The sequence below is a fragment of the Mobula hypostoma genome, chromosome 16 (genome assembly GCF_963921235.1).
Source record: "Mobula hypostoma chromosome 16, sMobHyp1.1, whole genome shotgun sequence".
NCBI classification, from domain to species: domain Eukaryota; kingdom Metazoa; phylum Chordata; class Chondrichthyes; order Myliobatiformes; family Myliobatidae; genus Mobula; species Mobula hypostoma.
Window position 1 is genome coordinate 3,750,219 of NC_086112.1, and position 26,680 is coordinate 3,776,898.

The 26,680-nt window shown below is 40.9% G+C and overlaps 1 long non-coding RNA gene across 1 annotated transcript; it reads left to right on the forward strand.

Moving 5' to 3' along the window:
• Window positions 1-4,409: 4,409 nt before the first annotated feature.
• Window positions 4,410-20,430, forward strand: LOC134357509 (uncharacterized). The gene is made up of 3 exons (XR_010020636.1): window positions 4,410-4,545; window positions 5,292-5,459; window positions 19,724-20,430. It is a non-coding gene; the product is annotated as an uncharacterized LOC134357509 (long non-coding RNA).
• The last annotated feature ends 6,250 nt before the right edge of the window (window positions 20,431-26,680 follow it).

Here is a 26,680-nt window from a genome sequence, read left to right on the forward strand (position 1 = left end):
ATAGTATTAATGGTAAGACTCTTGGCTGTGTGGAGGATCAGAGGGATCTTGGGGTCCGTGTCCATAGGACACTCAAAGCTGCTGCACAGATTGACTCTGTGGTTAAGAAGGCATACGGTGTATTGGACTTCATCAATCATGGAATTGAATTTAGGAGCTGAGAGGTAATGTTGCAGCTATATAGGACCCAGGTCAGACCCCACTTGGAGTACTGTGCTCAGTTCTGGTCGCCTCACTACAGCAAGGATGTGGAAGCCATAGAAAGGGTGCAGAGGAGATTTACAAGGATGTTGCCTGGATTGGGGAGCATGCTTTATGAAAACAGATTGCGTGAACTTGGCCTTTTCTCCTTGGAGCGACGGAGGATGAACGGTGACCTGATAGAGGTGTATAAGATGATGAGATGCATTGATCGTGTGGATAGTCAGAGGCTTTTTCCCAGGGCTGAAATGGCTGCCATAAGAGGACACAGGTTTAAGGTGCTTGGGAGTAGGTACAGAGGAGATGTCAGAAGTAAGTTTTTTACGCAGAGAGTGGTGAGTGCGTGGAATGGGCTGCCGGCAATGGTGGTGGAGGCGGATAAGATAGGGTCTTTTACGAGACTTTTGGATAGGGACATGGAGCTTAGAAAAATAGAGGGCTATGGATAAGCCTAGTAATTTCTAAGGTAGGGACATGTTCAGCACAACTTTGTGGGACGCAGGGCCTGTATTGTGCTGTAGATTTTCTATGTTTCTATGTTTCTATTACTAAGGATGACGTTTTGAGGTACTTGGAGACTAATGATAAAATGACTCAAATTTAGCATGGCTTCTGTAAAGGGAAATCTTGCCTGACAAATCTATTAGATTAGAGTTCTTCGAGGAAGTATCAAGCAAAGTGGACAAAGGAGGGGCAGTGGAAGTCATTTACTTGGATTTTCTGAAGGCATTTGATAAGGTGCCACAGATGAGATTGCCTAACAAGATGAAATCCTTTATTATTACAGGAAAGATACTGGCATGGATAGCGGAATGGCTGACAGACAGGAGGCAGCGAGCGGGAATAAAAGGGGCCTTTTCTAGTTGGCTGCCGGTCACTATTGGTGTTTCTCAGGGGTCAGTATTGGACTACTGCTTTTCACATTGTTTGCCATTTCACGCCTGGGAAAAAGCCTCTGGCTATCCACACGATCAATGCCTCTCATCACCTTATACACCTCTGTCAGGTCTATTCTCATCCTCCTTTGTTCCAAGGAGAAAGGGCCAAGTTCATATATTCTCATAAAGCTTGCTCTCCAATCCAGGCAACATCCTTGTAAATTTCCTCTGCACACTGGGATTTAGAAGAGCGTGGGGGTTCTCATTGAAACCTACTGGATGTTGAAAGGACTAGATAAGGTGCCTATGATGGGAGAAATCCAGAACTAGGGGGCATAGCCTCAGAACTGAGGGGCGACTCTTTAGAACAGAAATAAGGAAGAATTTTTTTTTAGCCAGAGTGTGGGAAATCCGTGGAATACTCTGTCACAGACTGTGGTGGAGGTCATGTCCATGGGTATATTTAAGGCAGAAATTGATTGTTTCCTAATCAGTCAGGACATCAAAGGATATGGCGAGAAGGCAGGTGTATGAGGTTGATGGAATGGCGGAGCAGACTCAATGGGCTGAATGGCCTAATTCTGCTCCAATGACTTATGGTCTTATAGTGGAGAGGACAATAGAGTTAAATTTTCATCATGAGAGAACCTAGATATTTTCTCTTCTGTAGGTTTTTCCTATAAATCATATAAAGTTGATTCTGGTTAACTGGGATGCATTGGGACCAGTATATTTTGGGCCAATTAGCCGATGTTTCATGGAAGTAGTTATAAATGTTTAAAAAAGACAAATTACCATTTAACTGAGTAACAAATAATGTATTTAAATGAAATACAGAACAATTTAGAACAACATCAATACCTGAGGTGCTTAAGGAGATCAGCCTCAAAAATTGCTGGCCGATGTTTATCGATGTGTGATGAAGAGCATATACTAAATGACAGTGTGGTACTCTAGCTGCAGTAAGATAGATCACAAAGCACTCCAACGGGTGATTAGGATGACTCAGCACATCACTGGGACTCAACTACCGGTCTTGGAATCTACAACTCTCAATGTCCTCAGCACACTTGTATTATCATTAAAGACCTATCCCAGCCTGGACACTGTCTGTTCAATGTCCTGCCATCTGGTAGGAGATACAGAAGCATCCTAGCCAAGACAATAAGACTGAAAAACAGCTTCTTCCCGAGGGCTGATGTGCAGCTGAGTAATTCTACACCCTGGCTAGCCAGTGGCCTTTGAGTGTGTGGACCATCGAAGTCATTTGATGAACATAAATATGGGATAGTAAGCCAGACCACATGCATTTTTAAAAAGCTGTTTTGCATGGACCAGAGCAGCACCGCAAGCTTGTTGCCTTGAGCAATGAGAATAAAGTTCTGTTCTAATTCTACAATACTACAACCTGTGTATTAGTTCCTAATAGTTTTTGACAGAGGAATTAATCTAGTGTAGGCTGCCATATTCTTTTGAAATTTGTCCCAATAGACGAGAATCCACTGTATATATTTCTATCATCCGACAGAAAGCCAGAATAGAAGTGTGGAGTTGGGGATCTGAGAATACAAAGTGTGGAGCATAGAGAAGTGAGATGTCTGATAGAATGGAGAGCAGTAGTGATTAAATGGTATCTGTGAGTGTGAGGGAGACAGAGAGAGGAAGGGAGAGAGAAAAAGATATTGATTATTCAGTGTTAAATCAGTATTTGATCTGATATGAGATAATTGAATGGATGCATTAAATGTGTCTCTACATTCAGTGTACAGTGCTTTCAGGACTTTTTATCTTTAGCTCACGTTTCTCCAGACTCTTGTGTATTCATGTATGTTCATTTTGTTCAGCCATAAGATATTGTCAGATTCAGAATTACTAACAGCTTGATAAAGTATTGCGGCCATTTTTGGGAAAAATTTCACAAACTGTATAAGAGAATGGGGCAGTTTATTTCATTCACATTTATTGAATCATTCTCTGACTCACTGCCAAGGTCACGTTAGGCTAACTGTTTACTGTAACTGGACTCGAACTCTTTGTTTTCATTATTTCATCCAAATGCCAGTAAGACAAATGCACTGAGCTAGTCCGGTCACAATAAAATCTCTCACATCCTGCTGCTGACTGTAAGGAATTTGTATGCTCTCTGTATATTCTCTAATTTCATGTCACAGGCCGGTGATAATAAACTTGATTCTGATTCCGACTGTGTTGGTTTTCTCCAGCTACTTGTAATTCCTCCCCCATTTCTAAGACATATGGATTAGTACAGGGGTTGCCAACCCTTTTTATGCTATGAAGCAGTACCACTAATTAAACGATCCATAGGTTAATTGAGTGCGATAGGGTGGCACGGGCTCATGGGACAGTGTTGTGAGCTCCTGAGATCCCAAGAGCTGAGCTCCTGGTAGAGTCACCCATGACGGGAAGGGCAAGGGGGAGCTTCCAGACAAAGATCTCAACAGTGGAGCTGGAGGAAGATGAAGACACATCACAATGGCATTGAAGGTGGAGGAAGGCTGCAGCAGTGAAGTGTCCCCAGTCGTCCTGCATTCCATGCTACTGTACCCTGACCCCGATCTGTCAAGGACCACGCGGTGGCGGCCCGTGTTAAACAAAGTCAGGTGTTCTCCATTAATGAATAACTCCTTAGGACAGGGGTTCCCAATCTGGGGTCCACGGAATCCTCAGGTAATGGTAGGGGTCCATGATGTAAAAAAGATTGGGAACCCCTGCCTTAGGAGAATATCACACCCAACCGATTTCCTCCCACGGTGCAAAGATGCGCTGGTTGGTAGGTTAATTGGTCATTGTAAATTGTCCTGTGATTAGGCTAGGGTTAATTCAGGGGATTGCTGGGTAGCAAGGCTTGAAGGCCCAGAAGGGCCCGCTGTGTACTGTATCTCTAAAGAAATAAATAAATAAGCTCGCGATCACACTACTATCTCTAAATAAAAATAAAAACAATGCTGTCAGCTGCAGCAAGTAATATTGCAATAACTTGTTTTCTGAGGACTGACAGCATCATGATACTAAAGTGTTTACAATTACACCTTTAACAATAGTTTGATCAAAATCTGCAAAATATTATATTTGTTTTCTATTTAAAATAAAAAAGGTAGGGAATCCAACAGGACTTCCTCAGCTGCCAAATCAGAAGAGATGAAAGAAACCCTTGCTGAGAGCAGGAGCAATGGTAACAGGGTGAGCATTACTTTAGTAACAAAATTCAGTGCCTCAAAAGGGCTGGAAAGTGTGACCTTGCTGGGAAAATGCCTGCTGAGTCAGCAGCGCATTCCTCCCAACACCGCAGCTCTTCCATTTGTAATCTATGGGAAGTCCAGAGCTTCAGATCAGAGTGCTGTGGCCTACCACAACATGTTTGAAAACATGAAGCACAGAACTGTCGCCACAGGAGACAAGCACCACCAACTATGTCACAACTGGCTTGGCCCGCAATGAATGTTACGTGAGTAATGAACATAATTTACAAAGCTAACCTTACTCCTCCAGTGCAGGCAGAAAGGCCCGATTGATGAAACGCAGATGGCCCCATGCCCAGTAGGAACTCAGTGTTAAAGCAAGCAGAATTTAACGCTAGAACTGTTTCAGGACATTGTCCAAAAATGTCTCTTGAGAAGAGAAAGAACGAGAAAATAGCTTGCTGCTGTAAAAGGAAAGACTAGTAGCGAGCTATGAAGGTGAGGATATTGCTAACGGGACAGAGTGAACAGAATCATTGAAGGATAGAGGGTATTGAACTGGAAATGCCAACAATCCAGCAAAGTGAAGTGGGAAGCAAAGACGGCTTGAAACATAAACACATCTTAATGGGAAACAAGACCACAGCCAAGGAAAATAACGTACAAATAATTAAAGGATAAAGCTGCGGAAATGGGAGAAAGTGGAGTTGAACTTAAGTATTGCAGAGGGATTTAAAATGATTTAAATTGAAAAATAAATATGTTCTGTTGGCACAGTAAGGAGGAAAAAGAAAAAAATAATAATTAAAATTGCAGCACTGAGGACTCTGTCACACTGGAGTAACTATAAAATATTTACATTATTCAGACTAACTATTACTATGAAAGTTCATTGGGATCTGTGCATTTTTGAATTATGAGATATGAAATCACAAGCTAGGAGAAAATTTCGTATTGCGTATCTTCCTGGGGCTGTGTGTGGTACATACTCTTTACATCCTCCCTCCATTAGATAGAACTGGAAACAATTTCCCAATTATAAGCACAAGAGATTCTCAGATGCTGGAAATCCAGAGTTACACATGCAAAATGCTGGACGAACCCAGCAGATTGGGCAGCGTCGATGGAGAGGAATAAACAGTCAACATTTCAGGCCGAGGCCCTTCCTCAAGACTGAAAGGTAATTTACCAATCATTTTTTCCATAGCATCCATCCAGGATTCTGATTTCAGAATTAAATGCAGTGGAGTATAATTAAAATCCTTCTGGCCACCAGTGCAATTGGTGAAAACTTGTGTTTGAGGAACAATTTATAATCAAGTTTGATTGATAATTATTAACTAATTGATAGCAAATGGACAGTATATGATTTATAGGGATAACCTACAGGACAGAACAATACAAAGTTTAAGCTGTGTGTTCCAAATATAATTCTGAACTGCACTTAACCCCTCAGTAAAGGCTGACAGTACATTTAACCATTTTCTCTTGAACTGATCTATTTTTCCTTCACAACTGAGGCCAGGGTGCCTTTGTGGAATCGATTATTTTCCCATCCTTTTTTTGTTATTAACTTATAGAACTTATGATTTGCCAAAAATGCAACAAACCAACGTGCTTGAACTACTGTGTAAACTAAATTTTGTTTAACCAAGAGAGCAAAAGCAAAATCAGTTTATTCAGCAGAAACAGATTCCTGATAAAGATACATTAACTCACTGCAAACATGAACTAAGGAGTTGATTTCACACACTGTTGAAGGTCAAAAAGTACATCAACAAAGGAGAAAAAATTTCTAGCCTCATATCTTTTGCTCTTTTACCACACGCAGTAGTGGATGACACACAATAGTGGATGACACGCAACAGTGGATGACACACACCTGCTGCTTCTTGACTCTGGGTCAACACAAGAACAAAAACTCTGTCTATATTTTCATGTAAAATTTCTCCAAAGGATGACAAACCTAATTTATGGGACATAATGTATTTCTATGAGAGATGAATGTTTATTTAAACTCATACCAATTGTCAAATAAATATTTTCGGATAAAGTGTATGATACAGAATCAAAATGAAAATCCGAATCAGAATCCGGTTTAATATCACTGGCATATGCTGTGAAATGTGTTGTTTTGTGGCAGCAGTACATTGTAATACATAATAATAAAAAACTGTAAATTACAGTAAATAAACATATACACACACATATACATATATATATACACACTTATACATATACATACACACACATACAGTATATATATGTAAGTGTGGAGATATAACTAGATGTCAAGCTGCTGAGTATAGCAGTTTAAGATACTATGTTGCAATTATTTAACTCTTTGCTGAGGGCATACTTGAAGTACTGTGTGAGTTTTGGTCACCTTGTTATAGGAAAGATGTAGTTAATCTGAAGTGTGCAGTGATGATTTATGACAACGTTGCCAAGATTAAAAAGCTTGAGTTGAACCAGCATCGATAACTTCACTCATCTCAACTCTGAACTGATTCAACCATGTATGGGCTCACTTTCAAAGACTCTACAACTCCTGTTTTCAGTATGTATGTATGTATGTATGTATGAATGTATTTATTTATTTATTTATCTATCTATCTATTTATTTATTTATTTATTATTAATTTATTTATACAGTTTGTCTGCTTTTGCACATTGTTAGATCATCAGTCTTTGTGTGTAATTTTTCATTGATTCTGTTTATCTTTGTTCTACCGTGAATGCCTGCAAGAAAATGAATCTCAAGTTAGTATATGGTGAGAGATACATAATAAATTTACTTTGAACTTTGAGTTACAGGGAGAGGTTGGCCAGAGTAGATCTTAATTCCTGAAACGTGGGAGAATGAGTGGTGATCCCAGAGGTGTTTAAAATTGAGACACATAGATAAGGTGGACAGTAAAAGTCTTTTCTCCAGGGTCGAGCAGTCCAAACCTTGTGGGCACTGGTTTTGGGTGAAAGGATCCTGAGGGGCAACATTTTAACACAGATGGTGGTGAGTAAGTAGATTGAGCTGCCAGAAGAAGTGGTTCAGGCAGCTATTACTGTACTTTCTATGAAGCTCTTGTCGAGGCAAGTGGAGGGGCAGAGCTCAGAGGAACATGGGTGAAATGCATGAAATTGTGACGAGCTGGGCGGGTACCATAATTGGAATAAACTGGCTGGTAGGAAGGGCTTATGCTCCATCTCCATGATCCTATAACCCACAGCTCTGCTTCCAAGTTCAAGATTCAAACTTCAAACCATTCCAGAATCAATGAAAGACCACCCAACTAAGGTATTCAACTGGAGAGCAGAAGACAACAAACTGCAAATAGAAAAAGAACTAATAATAATAATAATAATAATAATACTGTAATAATAATAATAATAAATAAATAAGCAATACATATCAAGAACATGAAATGAAATATACTTGAAAGTGAGTCCATAGATTATTGCAACATTTCACTGATGGGGCAAGTGAAGTTGGGTGAAGTTACTTCCTGTGGTTCAGGAACCTGATGGCTGAGGGGTAATAACTGTTCCTGAACCTGGTGTTGTAAGTCCTGAAGCTCCTGTACCTTCTTTCTGATGGCAGCAGTGGCATGGCTTGGGTGGTGGGGGTCCCTGATGAAGGACGTGCTCAATGGGAGGGCTTTACCCTTGATGGGCTGGGCTGTATCCACTTCTTGTAGGAGTTTCCATTCAAGGACATGAGTGTTTCCATACCAGGCTGTGATGTAGCCAGTCAGTATACTCTCCACTCCACATCTATAGAAGTTTGTCAATGTTTCCACTGGTTATAGGCTTCCTACCTTAATAGCTCTTTGATCCAACTCACTGCTTCTTGCTAGTTGGTCATTGTTTTATCCATAGTAATATAATGCTTCCTATGTCATGAGCACCAAACTTGTGAGTAATGTCTTGCATGTCACGTAGACAAAGTTCAAGTTCAGTTTATTGTCATTCATCCCTATACATGTATACTGCCCAACGAAACAACGTTCTCTCAGACCAAGGTGCACAACACAGTACACATAACTCACACGCATAACACATCAAGTAATATTACCACAAATAAATTAACAAATAAAAAGGTGCATTTACAATACAAGTTACAAGCAAACAGAATCACTCTACTGGTGCCTCATACTTGATGAGACCTGGGTGGTGACAGGGAGTTCAGTAGTTTTATGGTCTGGGGGAAGAAGCTGTTTCCCATCCTAACAGTTCTCGTCCTAATGCTAGGGTACCTCCTTCCTGGTGGTAGGGGGACAAAGAGGTGTTGGGCAGATGGGAGGGATCATTGATAATGCTCAGGTGCTATGTATGCAGTGCTCCTGATAAATACCTCTGATGGGTGGAAGAAATGATGGAAAAGAACATTCAAATAAAATTTGAATATTCTTTTGAATATTTACATTTTATGTGTCATACACTCTTCTTTGCCCGCTCAGGCTGATACTCAAAGAGCTTGATGAACTTTGACAAACATAATGGTTTTTCCTTCATGAAGCTACACAGATTAGAATCAGAATCATGTTTAATATCACTGGTATTACTGTGGGCACGTGGCCAAGTGGTTAAGGCGTTCGACTAGTGACCTGAAGGTCGTGAGTTTGAGCCCCAGCCGAGGGAACGTGTTGTGTCCTTGAGCAAGGCACTTAACCACACATTGCTCTGCGACGACACTGGTGCCAAGCTGTATTGGTCCTAATGCCCTTCCCTTGGACAACATCGGTGTCGTGGAGAGGGGAGACTTGCAGCATGGGCAACTGCCAGTCTTCCATACAACCTTGCGCAGGCCTGCGCCCTGGAAACCTTCTAAGGTGCAAATCCATGGTCTCGCAAGTCTAACGAATGCCTTTGTCTTATCACTGGTATATGTTGTGAAATTTGTTGCTTTGTAGCAGCAGTGCATTAAGATTCAGATTCATTTGCTTATTACATATACTTCAAAACACACAGGTTGTGTTAACAACCAACACAACTTAAGGATGTACTGGGGGCAGCCCACAAATGCCATCATATATTCAGACGCCAACATAGCATATCCATAATGCTCGGCAAAACAACACTGAACACAACAAGTAACGAAACAAAACTGCAAAAAACAGCCCTTTTCTTCCCTCCCACTCATCCACATGCACAGATAGCCCTCCAACCCCAGGACTGACCGCTGGGTCTCTAGCCTCCAGTCTTGCTTCTTCAGCCATTTGCCTTTGATTTCTAGACTTCTGATCGTCCTTTGGGCTTTGATCTTTGGCATTGACCCCTGGTCTAGGTGTTAGCAGTACTCCAAAATCCAGGTGACTCTCATTGAGGAGATTAAACTTATTTGCCTCCAAATAGACCAAGACGAGATTAGCTTTAAGAGAGGCCAAAAATAACAACTAGAAAATAAATCCAGTGGCAGGAATGAAATGGCATTGATTTAAAATAATTGCCAAAAGTGCCCAAAGTAAGATGTGGAGAAATATTCTGCAGTGTCAATTGTTATGATCTGGAATGCATAGCCCAGAAGGTAGTGGATAGATTCCAAAGCAATTTTCAAAAGGGAATTGGGTTCAGGCTGTCGAGCAATTAAAAAAATTAATTGCAAGTTAATCACAATTTTAATTGCACTTTTAAACAAAAATAGAATAAAAATAATACACAGATTTTTTGAATGAATTTAGCTTAGCTAAATATTATATTTGTTGTTAAGTGTTTGGTGCCTTGATTACTTTTGGAAAAGAAAATTAAATTGTTTTGTTAATTTTTTTTACAGTTTTGGAGTATTTTTGAAAGTTTGAGTTTTTTTTTAATGTCATTCAGCAAATCCAAGATGTAAGGCATGGTCACCTGTCAAATTCTTTATTCAGCAGTGTGTCCTCAGGGCTGTTTCTTGTTTCCTGCTTCCCGCACCATGCTCGGATGATCAAAACAAATTATGGCAATGATGTCAAGTGGAGCTCGATGCTAAGCACTTGGGATGCCTTCAGGGAGGAAATTCCCATTGGAGTATCCCACAACATAAGCAAGGACAGTGCCTAGGTGGCTTAATACAGACCAGGAAATTTAGTTCAATTTTCTTTTCGCTTTTGTGCTGGTGTTTCCTTTTGTCCCATCAACCGTCGCTTTTGTTTTACACCTTAAGCCAGTTTTAATTTAATTTCTCGAACTATTTTCTCTTTTACAGATGTTTCCCTTTGTTTTTTCTTCCCTAGACTTGTTCCCTGCCTCCTTAAAATGTGTTTAACTTCTAACATTTTCATTTTCTAATGAAAAACAAAAAAAAAACACTCTTTATTGGGTACCCTTGTACACCTGCTCATTAATGCAAATATCTAATCAGCAAATCATGTGGCAGCAACTCAATGCATAAAAATATGCAGACATGGTCAAGAAGTTCAGTTGTTGTTCAGATCAAGCATCAGAATAGGGAAGAAATGTGATCTGAATGACATTTACTATGGAATAATTGTTGGTGTCAGATGGGATGGTTTGAGTATCTCAGAAACTGCTGATCTCCCGGGATTTTCACACACAACAGTCTCTAGAAGTTTCAGAGAATGGTGCGAGAAAACGTAAAACATCCAGTGGGTGACAGTTCTGTGGGTGAAAATGCCTTGTTAATGAGAGAAGTCAGAGGAGAATGGCCAGACTGGTTCAAACTGACAGAAAGATGTCAATAACTCAAATAACCACATGCACAACAGTGGTGTGCAGTAGAGCATCTGTGAACACACAACACATCAAACCCTGAGGTGAATGGGCTACTACTTCAACAAGTTAGGAACCACGAAGGATTTGAAGTTATTGGCAATCATCTTGAATGAAAATGAAGATTTGGAGGAGGCCATTATTGAAAGGATTGTTTGAAGGTAGTCCATTAACTGCTCTAGGTGTCTGCGCTGATTGTGTTCCTTTAGTGTCAATCAAAAGAACACGCCAGCGCACACTGAATTAATTTCTCTGTTGATAACTATTAGGAATGAATACACATTTTTTTAGTACTGTAGTAGGTATTGATAGTGTTCTAATTTGTTATGTTTTTCATCTAAATACATCATTTGCTGCTTGATTAAAGAATAGTTTGGCCTTTTTATATATTGTTTTAACTATCTCCATGAAACCGTCTAATTGAGGCAGCTGCTTAATCAGGACAAAATGTACTGGTCTCTGTCATGACCCAATTAACCAGAATCCACTGTACTTTGATAATATATTTACTTTGGACTTTGAACTTTGACAATACAACAACAAGTTGACCAATCAGACAAGTGGGAAGCTGTTGTGTTATACAATGGTGTCAGCTAATGGATTATGTTGGCTTGAACATCAGGAAGAGCCTCTGCTTGGGAGTAATCTCCACATTTCTGAAAGGGCCTTGTTTTAACATCCATCTGAATAATTGTTCTAAAACCACAACACCTCCATGCTCCAACTGATCCGGCTAAATTCCTGTAACCAGGTGACGGTCGAATCTTATTCAGCATTGTTAAAAGTGTACTTAGGCATCCATCAGGGTAATGCTAGAATAGTTGTCTGTGCCTTTATGTGGAGATGGTGATGTCATGACGCACGCACTGGATAGTGGGGAAACCATTTTGTTTTCTGCTGAAGATGCTGGTGGGCCGTTGGAATTGAGTTCCTCCCAGAGATACTGGGCATGGTGAGGAAAGGTGAGCATTAATTTATAATATCGATATGAATTCATTTATGCTTTTTGGTGAATCAAGAATATCGGTGACTTGACATGTTCTACATGTGGATGCTTTAGATTTTCATGAGTGAAAGCATCGATGCTGGATAGCATGGCTTGTGCAAAGTTCCTTACCAGCCAAGTAGGTCAGTCTTCCTGTAATTTAACTACCAGGCAATATCTTGTAAAAGTTGTGCCAAAGTGTACCTTTTGTCTAACTTTATTGTATCATGACTGATTGTGCATGTAACAGCGTAACGTGAATGGTTAGTCTCTGTTCGGAAGTTCAGCACGTGTGTAGTAAAAAGTAGTAGACGTCTTAGACGAGATGTAGTCACTTACACTTTTCGCTGCTATGTATAAGATACAGGGTTGGGGGGATTCTAATGTTGTTTGTATTATGTTCCTTCAGGATTGCCATTACTGTATTAGTTCTGTATTAGTTTTGTGCAGTTTGCTTTATGTATTTTTATACTGTATAAGCAATTTGCCGCTACACAGGGGTGTGGATCGAAAATTAAGCTGAGATTGTAACGGCAAGAACTGGTTGTAATTTTGTTCGTTCTGTTTTGCGACCCTCTTCTGGCACTTAAACATCTAAAACAGATAAAGGAATTAAAACTCGAAAAAATATTTGTTGTCCTGAGTGTGTACCTTTCCCCAGGCTACATTCCTTATATTCCGTTTGGGTAGCTGCCAACCTGTTGGCATGGATGTTGGTTTCTCCACCTGGTAAAAATAAACTTTTCTTTCCCCTCCCCTCCCCTCTTCTATTCCCCACTCTGGTTTCTTACTTATTCTCACCTGTCTATCACCTCCCCCACCGGATCCCCTTCTCCTTCCCTGTCTTCTATGGTCCCCTCTTCTCTCCAATCAGATTTATTCTTCTCCAGCCCGTTAACTTCTTACCCACTTGGCTTTATCTATCACTTTTTAGCTTGTCTTCTTTCCCCTCCCCCCCACTCTTTTAATCCAGCGATTTCCCCCTTCCTTTTCAGTCCTGAAGAAGGGTCTTGGCCCCAAACATTGACTGCTTATTCATTTCCATAGATGCTGCCTGACCTGCTGAATTAGTTCCTCCTGTACTTTGTGTGTTAATTAACCTATTTGTTTAAATCACCAGAATGGGGTTCAAACCCAAATATGGAAAAGCTGGTTTGACACTGAAAGCTGACAAAGCTGGACCTGTCAGGAGGAAATATAACCTTGAGCTGTTTTAAAGTGTTTCACAAAATTAATTAGCTTAGCAATTCGATGACTAATGTGCTGTCATCCATGGCCTATAAACAATATTTTATATATATATATTTTCAAGGTCCTTTATTTGTGTGATTTCCATCCATAAGCTCCTAATTCTACTTCTATCAAGTAATCATAAGTAAATTTAAAAACATTGAGTCTAAAAGCGTACCATATTCATTATTATTGGATCCTATGTTAAATGCAGAGAGAGGCCATTTCCTCCAAGTATGATCTATGCTTGATTTTCACAGTATTAAACACATAATTCCCTTTCCCTGCCCTCTCCTCCTCCTTATTTTCCCATCTGCTTTTATACAGTATATTCTTTCAGATTTTGCTTCATATTATGCTTTATGCCAACTCTCATGAAGGGTTTTGGACTTGAAGCATTGACCTGTTGAGAGTTTCTTGTCAGGAAATATAGAGGAGTCTTGACAGAAGTAAAGCAGCAGAGACGATTTAAGCAGTAAATGATATCTTACTATTAATTTGCAAAATAACAGGCCATGAGGGGCCACAAAGCAAGAGAGAACAGATACTAAACACAACAAGGCAACTGAAGGCTAGGAGCAACTGGTTGAAGCTGGCTGGTTCGACGGGTGAACCAAAGGACTGTGGATGAGGGTTGGGTTTAAATAGGCTGCAGGTGCTGAGTTAGCAATGAGTGTAAGGTGACTCCTGTTAGCTTGGTGGAGACTGGGAGGTGCCTGTGTGTGTAGGCTTGACATTTCCAGCATCTTTGTTTTTTCATGTAACACCCTGGGGAAGGTTTCTCTGCTAACGTAATGGTCTTTCTATTGAAGTAGTGTTTGGGTTATGGTTAGAGATAATGGGTTCTTTGAAATGTGAGCTAGATATTTTGTTTGGTGGGAGATGAAGAGTGAAGATGTTGGAGAGAACTGGTCGTAGGATTCGACATGGTGGGGACCAAGCATGATTCAGTAGAGCAAGGTGATGCAGTCGACTGTGGATCGGTGAGTATGACTTTGGAAGAGTTGAGCTCCAACTTGTGCACATTTGACTGTTTAATTATAATAGACTCTCTTTGTTTCTTTCTTTATTTTCTTTACCAACCCTTTAGTTATGTTAAGAGTCATAAATATAATTACTTTAGTCATATGTAGTGTGCTGTCTGTTATTTCTTGGCACTGAGTTATAACAGGGTAGCAAATTACACAGCATCCACACTAGGGCTAGGGCTTTGCTGTCTGGAGACAAGGAGGATGAGAGGAGACATGATAGAGGTGTACAAGATAATAAGAGGAATAGATAGAGTGGATAGCCAGTGCCTCTTCCCTAGGGCACCGCTGCTCAATACAAGAGGACATGGCTTTAAGGTAAAGGGTGGGAAGTTCAAGGGGGATATTAGAGGAAGGTTTTTTACTCAGAGAGTGGTTGGTGCGTGGAATGCACTGCCTGAGTCAGTGGTAGAGGCAGATACACTAGTGAAATTTAAAAGACTACTAGACAGGTATATGGAGGGATTTAAGGTGGGGGTTTATATGGGAGGCGGGGTTTGAGGGTCGGCACAACATTGTGGGCCGAAGGGCCTGTACTGTGCTGTACTATTCTATGTTCTATGTTCTATGTTCACACAAATCGGGGTTTGGAGTGGGAGAGCCGGCTCAACCTCACGGGTTTGGCGGGACCAGAGTGTGTCTTCCTGAGACTTACGCAGCCAAGGAAACCAGGCAGGGTTTCACTTAAATTAAACTTAATCCATTAATTCTAAATGTCAGAGTAACTATTAAAGGAATGGAACCGGAAACTTCATCATAACTGGAAGTTGGAGGCCCCATGTCTGTGAGTTTGAGATACTGGGGCTGAAGGCTGGAGGCCTGGAGGTGGCCTTTCATTGACGTTGGACGTCCACGTGTGTGAGGAGGAGGTGGGAGGGTGGGGTGAGAAAGGGGCTTGTTTTGCTGTTGTTGTCTTGTTTTGTTCTGTATTGTTGTTGCTGGTGTTCTCTGTTGTATATTATGTTGAACATTGTAGAACATGCTATGTTGTTGCAGGCCACACCCAGCACACTCTTGCATACTTTTTTTGTTAATATAAATGAATCATTTCACTGAGTGTTTGGATCTACTGTACCTGTGATAAATTAATCTGAATTTGAATCTAATCAGATACAATGTTCTGAGCATTCATTTCAGATAAATATTAGAAGACATAATTATAAGACGCTGCTGTTCACTTTCATAAGCAAATCTTAAACAATTCCTGCTTATTTATTTATTTATAGATAGATAGATAGATAGATACAGCACAGAATTGGCCATTCCAGCCCTTCGAGCTGCATCATCAAGCAAACCGCCAATTTAACCCCTACTTGATTACAGGGCAGTTTGCAATGACCAATTAACCAAACCTTGGAATGTTGAGGTTAACTCAGGTACCTAGAGGAAACCCGTGCATTCCACAGGAAAGACTTACAGGATCCTTAAAGAGTTCACCAGGATTGAACTCCGAACCCTGACATCGCAGGCTTTATTAGCGTTGTGCTAACTACCATACTACTGTGGTGCCCTCTTCAGAATCAGAATCAGAATCGGGTCTATTATCACCGTATGTGTTGTGAAATTTGTTAACTTAGCAGCAGCAGTCCAATGCAATACATAATATAGAAGAAAAAAACAAAATAAAATAATAATAAATAAAAAAATAAATCAATTACAGTATACGTGTATTGAATAGTTTAAAAATCATGCAAAAAACAGAATTAATATATACTAAAAAGTGAGGTAGTGTTCAAGGGTTCAATGTTCATTTAGGAATCAGATGGCAGAGGGGAAGAAGCTGTTCCTGAATCGCTGAGAGTGTGCCTTCAGGCTTCTATACCTCCTACCTGATGGTAACAGTGAGAGAAGGGCATGCCCTGGGTGTTGGAGGTTCTTAATAATGGACGCTGCCTTTTTGAGACACCACTCCCTGAAGATGTCCTGGGTACTTTGTAGGCTAGTGCCCAAGATGGAGCTGACTAGATTTACAACCCTCTGCAGCTTCTTTCGGTCCTGTGCAGTAGCCCCTCCATACCAGACAGTGATGCAGCCTGTCAGAATGCTCTCCATTGGTACAACTATAGAAGTTTTTAAGTGTATTGGTTGACCTGCCAAATCTCTTCAAACTCCTAATGAAGTATAGCTGCTGTCTTGCCTTCTTTATAACTGTATCGATATGTTGGGATCAGGTTAGATGCTCAGAGATCTTGACACCCAGGAATTTAAAACTGCTCACTTTCTCCACTTCTGATCCCTCTATGAGGATTGGTATGTGTTCCTTCATCTTACCCTTCCTGAAGTCCACAGCTCTTTTGTTTTAACGACATTGAGTGCCAGGTTGTTGCTGTGACACCACTCCACTAGTTGGATTCACACCTGGATTCGAAATTGGCTGTGTGGGAGAAGACAGAGAGTGGTAGTGGATGATTGCTTATCAGACTAGAGGCCTGTGAGTAGTGGTGTGCCTCAGGGATCTGTGCTGGGACCATTGTTGTTTGTTGTCTATATCAATGATCTAGATAATAATGTGGTAAATTGGATCAGCAAGTTTGCTGATGACACTAAGATTGGAGGTGTTGTGGACAGCGAGGAAAGCTTTCAAAGCTTGTAGAGGGATCTGGACGAACTGGAAAAATGGGCCAGGAAATGGCAGATGGAATTTAATGCAGACAAGTGTGAGGTGTTGTATTTTGGAAGGACAAATCAAGGTAGGACATACACAGTAAATGGTAGGGCATTGAGGAGTGTGGAGGAACAAAGGGATCTGGGAGTTCAGATACATAATCCCCTGAAAGTGGCGTCACGGGTAGACAGGGTTGTAAAGAAGGCTTTTGGCATCCTGACATTCATAAATCAAAGTATTGAGTATAGGAGTTGGGATGTTATGGGGAGGTTGTACAAGACTTTGGTGAGGCCAAATTTGGAGTATTGTGTACATTTTTGGTCATGTAACTATAGCAAGGATGTCAGTAAAGTTGAAAGAGTGTAGAGAAGATTTCCTAGGATGTTGCTGGGTATTCAGAAGTTGAGTTACAGGGAAAGATTGAACAGGTTAGGATTTTATTCCTTGGAGCGTGGAAGAATGAGGGGAGATTTGATAGAGGTTTACAAAATTATGTGGGGTCTAGATAGAGTAAATGCGAGTAGGCTCTTTCCACTTAGATTAGGAGAGGTAAATACGAGAGGACATGGCTTTAGGGTGAAAGGGGAAAGGTTTAGGGGGAATATTAGGGGAACTTCTTCACTCAGAGAGTGGTGGGAGTGTGGAACAAGCTGCCATCTGACATGGTAAATGCGGGCTCACTCTTAAGTTTTAAGAATAAATTGGATATGTACATGGATGAGGGAGATCTGGAAGGTTATGGACTGGATGCAGGTCAATAGGACTAGCGGAATAATGTTTCGGCACAGCCTAGAAGAGCTGAATGGCCTGTTTTCTGTGCTGTAGTGTTCTATGGTTCTGTACGCCCTCCCGTCACCACCTGAGATTCTACCAACAATGGTTGTATCATCAGCAAATTTATAGATGGTATTTGAGCTATGTCTAGCCACACAGTCATGGGTATAGAGAGAGTAGAGCAGTGGGCTAAACACTCACCCCTGAGGTGCACTCACCCTCACCTCATAGTGGACCACACTCAGCTGGTCTCTCACTCTTAGCCATTTATGGAAATACAGCATGGACTAGGCCCTCCTGGTCTTTCTAGGTACGCTGCCAGCAATCTCCCAGTTTTTAATCCTAGCCTAATCTCTGGTCATTTATAATGAACAATTAACCTACAGTACAAACCAGTACAGAGCACCTGGAGAAACCCTGCACAGTCACGAAGAGAACATATAAACTCCTTACCGGCTGTGTCGGAATTGAACCCAGGTCACTTGTAGTGTAAGGCAATGTGTGAACCACTACACTACCGTCACCATGTACCGAGACCTGGTGATTATATTTATTTATTGAGACACAGCAAGGAACTGGTGCTTCCAGCCCTTCCAGCCACTCCGGCCAACACTCCTGATTTAACCCGAGCCTAATACTGGGATAATCTACAATCCCCATCCTTTAAACCAACTTGGAACATTTTCGCAATAGAGTGATACATTAGACAACCTCACAGAAGAAAATGATCCATTTATCAATATATACCAGGAAAGAGATTTTATGACCACACAGGATATTAGAGAATGCTGAGAGTGGAGATCTTCTGGACGTTTTGGTGAATGGTTAATTTTCACAATAGTTTATTATAAACTCTGAATACAGGATCCAGCATTGATTGGTAAGCTACATTCTTGTTACATTGAGATAACTGGAGCAAAGTATTCATGAAAATAAATATTTCTGTTTCTCATGTTCTCATTCATTGACGTCGAAATTGATTCAGGATTCAAGATTCAAGATCGTTTAATGTCATTTCCAGTACACAAGTGTGAAGGGGAACAAAATAGTTGTTACCCCAGATCTGATGCAGTACAAAAAAAACAGAATAAATAGCAATACATAAGACAGCTTATATACAAAGGTTTATTGTACGTCCATAAAGTGACACTAGAATGTACATAAGGTGACTGACAGGAAATAATAAAGTAGTGGTGGGTTAGTGGGTGGAGATGTTGATCAGCCTCACTGCTTGGAGAAATGACTGTTTTTGAGTCTGGTGCTCCTGGTGTGGATGCTACGTAGCCTCCTCTCTGATGGGAGTGGGACAAACAGTCCATGAGCAGGGTAGGTGCGGTATTCTTCATGAAGTTACTGACCCTTTTCTGGCACCCTTCTTTATATATATCCTTGATGGCAGATTGGCTGGTGCCGGTGATCTATAGGGCAGTTTTGGCTACCTGTGCAATTTCAAGCAGTGATGCAGCTTGTTAGGATGTTCTCTACTGCACGTCTGTGATTGTACAAATATATTGTACATATTTGTGTGTGTCTATTTTAACAATAATGAAAGTGTAATTCTATTAATATCCATAATTAGAGCACACACACACACACACATATATAAAGACAAAAATATTTTGAATCTGAACTTATTAACAGCTCATAATGATGCATTAGAGAATGATACCATTCTCCTGATGTGGAAACTTCCAAGACAAATTTACCGACACAGGAGATTCTCCAGATGTTGGAAATCCAGAGCCTCACACACAAAATGCTGGAAAAACTCTGCAGGTCAGGCACCATCTGTGGAGAGGAATAAAGAGCCAATATTTCAGGCCAAGACCCTTCATCATGTCTGGAAAGGAAGGGGGAAGAAGCTAGAATATAAAGGTAAGAAGCTGGGGGGAGGGGAAGGAGTACAATCTCGTATGGGAGGGGTCATTGGTGGGAGAAGGGGAATAAAGTAAGAAGCTGGGAGATTATAGTTGGGAAAAGTAAAGGGCTGAAGAAGAAGGAATCTGATAGGATTTCTTCTTATTCCAATTCCCATTTTCTTCTTCTGATTTATTCTCCCCCTTCTTTTCCAGTCCTGATCTCAACCCAAAATGTTGACAGTTTATTTCTCTCCACAGGTGCTGCCTGACTTGCTGAGTTCCTCCAGAATTTTGTGTGTATTCCCCAAGATTTTCAACATCTGCAGAATCTCTTAGATTGGACAAACTCGGAATATTTTCTCTGGAGTTTCAGATACTGAGGCTTGAGCACGAAATGTCCACTCTTTCTTCCTTTCCATAGATGCTGCCTGGCAGAATAACTCTACATGTTTGGCAAAATGAGTGCAAGTGGCAATTGATCTTTTATAAGATTTCATGATTCGTTTCAACTTTTATCTCACTTTTCTTGACCGTTGCTGCATTGGAATAAAGTTTAAATTGATTGAATATATTTCTCATAGATCCAATAAATTCAGAACTTGTATTTTATTTCCAATTGTTTTCAATGTTTAGTTTTGAAGTTGGGTTGTCTAAAGTTATTGGCAAGTCGATTTGTCATTAAAGTAATACGTTTCGAATGATAAAACATTCACACGTTCAATGGTTCCTTTTAATATCAGAAAATGTGTACAGTGTACAACCTGAAATTCTTACTCTCTGCAGAAATCTACAAAACAGAAGAAAAACTCCAAAGAATGAATGACAGAAAAAAACGTTAGAACCCCCAAGCTCCCCTCACACGCACAAGCAACAACGCATCCAACCTCCCCTCGCCTCCCCTCCCCTCAAATGCCTCAGTGAGAGGGGAGGCCAACAGCTGGCTGTTTCGATGTTACAGTCTGCCACGTCCCTTATTTCGACAGCAGCGTACATCGCTGGTTCGATGTTCTGAACTCCCGCGATGCTTCAATCCGTGATACTGCAGAGGAATCGGGTCATCTACAGGGTCACAGGGTCACAGGGTCACACCCTGAAGGTGCACGTCTTCCAAGTTGCTTGTGCAGATATCAAGAACATTGTTTAATATTTGATTAATCTTGTTATTCCTGGCTTCACTTTACCTGGATTATTGGTGTTAATTTGACACTCATCCCCTTTGTTATTTTGCTCACTTGTTCCTTGCAAAATTATTCAATGCACTGAAACCCTTTATTGTTAAACCTCAGCATCAATTTCTTTGGAAATCTTGCTTGTGCCATTATTAGATAACTTTTGACCACTTAAACTTCTATTTTCCATAAATATGCATGTCAATTAATGTTCACAAGCCTCCGAAATAGGCTCCTCTTCATTATGCGCCATGTCGTATATAACGTGGGCGATCATGGTCTCCCATCTGTCTTTAATTTACTTATTCTTTTTTCCATCTATGACCATGATTGCTCTTGGCAAATTTTTCTCCAGAAGTGGTTTGCCATTGTCCTTTTCTGGGCAGGTGACCCCAACCATTATCAATATTCTTCCAAGATTGTCTGCCTGACGTCAATGGTCACATAACCACTTGTGATTTGCACCAACTGCTCATACGCCCATCCACCACCTGCTCCCATGGCTCCATGTGACCCTGATCAAGAGATGGGGCTAAGCAGGTGTCACACCTTGCCCAAGGTTGACCTATAGGCCAGCAGAGGGAAAGAGCACCTTACACATTCACTGGTAGAGACATATCTCCACTCTGCCACACATCTAAATAGTGTAGCACTATGTAAATCAGCAGAGGATAAGTATCACTTGGAAGATGTACTGTGTGGTAGGAGACCTACAGAGAATGGAGGATAATTGTGTGTTGCAATGTATCAGTATGGCACATGATAGTTCAGAAATAGTACGATAATACTTGTGTGTTGCAGCTACAAAAATATTCAAGAGAATTTTTGCCCAGCAAAGCTTAGAAGTTGCACCACATGACATGCTAAACAATGTTTCTCTTAGCAGAGTTCAGATGTTTTGAAATATTGACAAATATAAAACCATAAGATAGAGGAGCAGAATTAGGTCATTCGGCCCATCGAGTCTGCTCCGCCATATCATCATGGCTGATCCATTTCCCTTTCATCCCCAGTCTCCTGCCTTCTCCCTGACTCATCTAGAACCTATCAATCAACCGCCTTAAATATACCCAATGACTTGGCATGCATAGCTGCCTTGGCAATGAATTTCACAGATTCATCACTTGCTGGCTAAAGAAATTCCACCTCATTTCCATTCTAAATGGATGTCCCTCTATTCTGAGGCTGGCCCTAGACTCCTCTACCATAGGAAACTTCCTCTCCACATCCACTCTATTGAGGCCTTTCACCATTCGAAAGCTTTTCCCGTCATTCTGTTGAACTCTGGTGAGTATAGGCCCAAAGCCATCAAACATTCCTGATATGATAAGCCGTTCAATTCTGGAATCATTTTTGTAAACCTCATCTGAACCTTCATTATGATATGAACTTGCTTTTGTGGACATATAACTGCTTGATCATTGATGGTGGATATATTACACTGGAAATTTAGAGGGAGGATAGAATAATAAATCCTGTATATCTCTGATGTTTAAATGGAAAGATCAATGGAATAGTATGGATATCATTGTTAGTCAGGACCACAAACAATTCCAGATGGTAATTACTGAGCCAATGAGCTTGAAGACAGATAATAATAATGATTGAAGGGAAGAAACAAGACATCATTTAAAGATCCCACAGTTAGAGGGAGTCCTGGAATTTTACCAGAGGTGCTCCCACTCCCTGGATAGGAGGGGAAGGATTTACAAAGAGTAAAGTGGGAGATAGGTCACTCTGGAAGAGATTATACCATTGCAGGAGGTTATTGACAGCAATATAGGAAGTGGTAATATCAATTAGGAACTAATATTAGGACAAGAACTTTAATTTAGAGAAATTGGGTGTGTTAATGGTGGAGGAAATGAATGGTAAATGAGAAGCAGGATTGAACACGATGCTGTTACAGCTCAGGGCATTGCAGCTGGAGATTCCAGTGGCCTCATTAGGGATTTGTCTGTCCTCCCCCAAGGAATGCCCGTGTTTTCTCTGGGTTCCCCAGTTTCCTCCCACAGTGTGAAGATTTACTGGGTATTTGGTTAATTGGTCATTGTGAATAGTCCTGTGGTTAGGCTGGTGTTGAATTGAGGGTTGCTGGGTGGTGGGGCTTGAAAGGCCGGAAGGGCCTATTCCTTGCTGTAAATAAATCAATAGAATATATACAAGACAAGATATACAGGACCAGAAGATGTACAAAGTGAGGTATTCAATAAGTGTAAGTTTGAAAAGAGCAGGAAGCTAACCTCCTCATTAGATTTTTAACTTCATCCAATCTAATCGATAGGTAAGGGCCTAAGTAGCAGGCAGTGAGGTTGAGTAGATTGAAACAGGCTTTACCACTGCTGAACAGAATATGTACTTGGGACATTAATTGCAAATCAGAAGTGCCAAAGTTGTGAGCAGCCTGGTTTGATCTAAAGGATGGTTTGGAGGCCGATAGAAACTTCGTCGATGATCCAGATTTGTGCTGGGGGTTGGAGATAATTGCATTGGTTTTATCATCACTTAAACTGTGTGCCTGAGCTGCATGTTGGAAAAACAATGAGACAATTAACCCAGTAAGTGAGACTATGGGGAGAAGAATTGCTTTGTCACCACATGGAAGTTGACTGCGTACAACCATCTATTGTCATTCTGGGAAAGCCAGTGGATGTGCGTACAAGAGGAGAGGGTTAGGAATAGATTATTAATAGTGTTCTGCACTTGTGGGGGTAGGAAAAGGAGCTGTTGTTGATGTCTGGCTACAAAGTGACTAGATGGCAATAGGATGAAGTGAGGTCAAATTATCAGAGATGGACTATGAAGTAGGTACATTGGAATTAGTTGTGATTGGTCACATCAAGTGTCCAAAAAGATTAAGAAAGTAGAGTAACACACATAAAGTGCTGGAGGAACTCAGCAGTCCAGCAGCATTTATGGAAAGGGTCAACAGTTCAGGCTGAGACCCTTCATCGTGACTCATCGGGAGTCCTGATGGTGTGTCTCAGCCTGAAATACCTACTCTTTATTCTTCTCCATAGACGATGCCTAACCTGCTGAATTCCTCCAGCATTTTGTAAGTGTAACTCTGGACTTCCAGCATCTACAGAATCTCTCGTGTTTAAGAAAGGTACAGGAGCCTTAGGACTCACACCAGCAAGTTCAGGTACGGCTATTACTCCTGAACCACCAGGCTTTTGAACCAAAAAGAATAGCTTCACTCAACTTCACTTGCCTCATCATTGAAATGTTCCCACAACCTATGGACTCTATTTTGAGGATTTTCATCTCATATTCTTAATATTTATTGTTTATTTATTTATTATTATTATTTCTTTCTTTTTGTATTTGCACAGTGTTGTCTTCTACACTCTAGTTGTACACCTAAGTTGAGCAGTCTTTCATTGATTCTGTTATGGTTATTGTTCTATAGATTTATTGTATGCCTATAGGAAAATAAATCACAGGGTTATATGTGGTGACATATATGTACTTCGACAATAAATTCATTTTGAACTTTGAACTTTGAAAGTGGACTGCCATTTTGATGCTGTAAGTAAGGATAAGAATCAAAGCATCTTTTAAACTGATAGTGTGATTTGGAAAACAAAGCTTTTTCCACTTCCTAATAGATGGTCAGGCCACAGTAGGGTTGATATTAATTTCCTACATGCACTGGGTGACTGACAATCACGGCAAATGCCAGTGATAAAGCAGCCAAACTTGATATGTTTTATGGTTAGTTCTCATTTCAACTCAAACTCACATTGTTATTCCTAATAGGCATCACATCATTTGAAGTGAGTGGGGGTGAAATTAAGTTTATGCATGGTCTGTAGACTCACTTCAACAAGTTAACAATGTCGGATTGATAATATTTGTGCGGAGAAGTTTACTGATGTGGGAATGAAGGATCAGATGCAAAAAAATTGAGGACCTCCATTGGGTGGGATGGACCCATGGATGTTATGTCCTAGCTAATACGCAAACCAGGGCAGTACGATATGGAGAGCAAGCTGTTGTCCATGCAGCAGGGTCCCCCTCTCCACACAGCTGATGAATCCAAAGGAATGGCAGAGACTGATACAGTTTGACACCAGCGGCGTCACAGGAGTTGCGACAGGATTCAGCTCAATATAGAACTGTCTCAGAGATTCCAGCTCCGGATTTTTCCTCCAGGGTTTACTCCTGAAGCCTTCCACATGGAAGGGTATAGCCTCAATGTAGAAGAGGTTTGAGTTCAGAGATTACAGTCTCCGAGGGGAGCTGCTATCTATGGCTAACGAGCCCTACCTGCTTGAAGCCACTGATTTTAAGGCATCAGTAACCTGCCTTTGCCCCTTCTGCCGTTAGTAGAAATGGTTCGGCTAGGCTTAGGAGTTAAGACACACGTGATGGCTAGGAGCTGGACTTGGTTGTCAGAGGCTATTTGAGACGCACACCATTGGGGGCATTTAATAGGTAGCGGGAGCTTATCCCCAATACTACCCCTGGCTGTGACAACCTTATGGATTCTTCAATTAGCAAGGAGTTTAACCCAACAAACTTCATAAGGTTCAAAAATCAAAGGAAAAACAAAAAAAAATCTGTATTTATGTGGCACCTTCATGACTTCAAAGACCACCCAGAGTGTGCAGAGCTACTGAACTATAGTAACTGCAATTTAATGGGATATGGAGCAGCCAATCTTTGCACAGCAAGCAGCCTAAAATGACAACAGGATGAAAATGATCACGTGGTTGGAGAACACCTCTAGTTCTCTTTGAATCATACTTTACAATATTTTACATCCACTTAAGAGGTCAAGTACATGCAATGTTTCATCTGAATGGCAGCATTCTGAATAGGAAGTTCCCCCTAAACTTCACCACAGTACCAGCCAAGATTGTGCACTCCAGCCTCTGGCACTTGAACCCTTGCCCTTTTTACTTCGAGGCAAAAAGATTATTGCCGACTCAAAGTTAAACTTGTACACCAAACAAAATGAAAATATAATTTCCAACCTCACATCACTTTCCTGACTCCAGCTCCTTCCCCAGCATTGATCACATCTACATGAAACACTGTTGCAGGAAAGCAGCTTCCATCGTCAGGGACCCCCACCACACTCTCTTCTCACCACTGCCACAGGAAACAGGTACAGGGCCTCAGGACTCACACCACCAGGTTCAAGAACAATTATAACCCCTCAGCCAGAGGGGATAACTTCACCCAAATTTGTTATTGTCATTATTCTATAGTATGCCCACAAGAAAATGAATCTTAAGGTTATATATGGTGACATGCATGGACTTTTATAATAAAGTTACTTTAATCCAGAGTAAAAATGGCTGCAAATAATTCACAGGTAAATTAAAGTAATTCTGATTGATATGAAAATGCCTGAATAATGTCATGTAACACTTACTAGACATATAACTTATTCACACATTTGATTCAGGCAGTTTCTGAACATCGAAGTTGAAAGATCCAAAGCCATAAATAGTGAGGTTGATGGTACTTCAACATTTTTTTGTGATTGGCAGTTTGCTGCATCCCTATTTACCCTGGAAACTCAAGCATGAGGAACATGAAAATTGTCAAATTATTCTCCTGTCACCAAGTTATATCCTTGACTTTACTTCCTTTGATTTTTACTTAGAGGTACAGTGTGGAATAGGCCCTTCTGGCCCTTTGAGACATGCTGCCCAGCAACCCCAATTTAATCCTAGCCGAATCACAGGACAGTTTACAGTGACCAATTATCTACCAACTGGTATGTCTTTGTAATGTGGGAGGAAACCACAGCACCCAGAGAAAACCCAAACAACAGGAATTCTGCAGATGCTGGAAATTCAAGCAACACACATCAAAGTTGCTGGTGAACGCAGCAGGCCAGGCAGCATCTGTAGGAAGAGGTACAGTCGACGTTTCAGGCCGAGACCCTTCGTCAGGACTAACTGAAGGAAGAGTGAGTAAGGGATTTGAAAGTTGGAGGGGGAGGGGGAGATCCAAAATGATAGGAGAAGACAGGAGGGGGAGGGATAGAGCCGAGAGCTGGACAGGTGATAGGCAAAAGGGGATATGA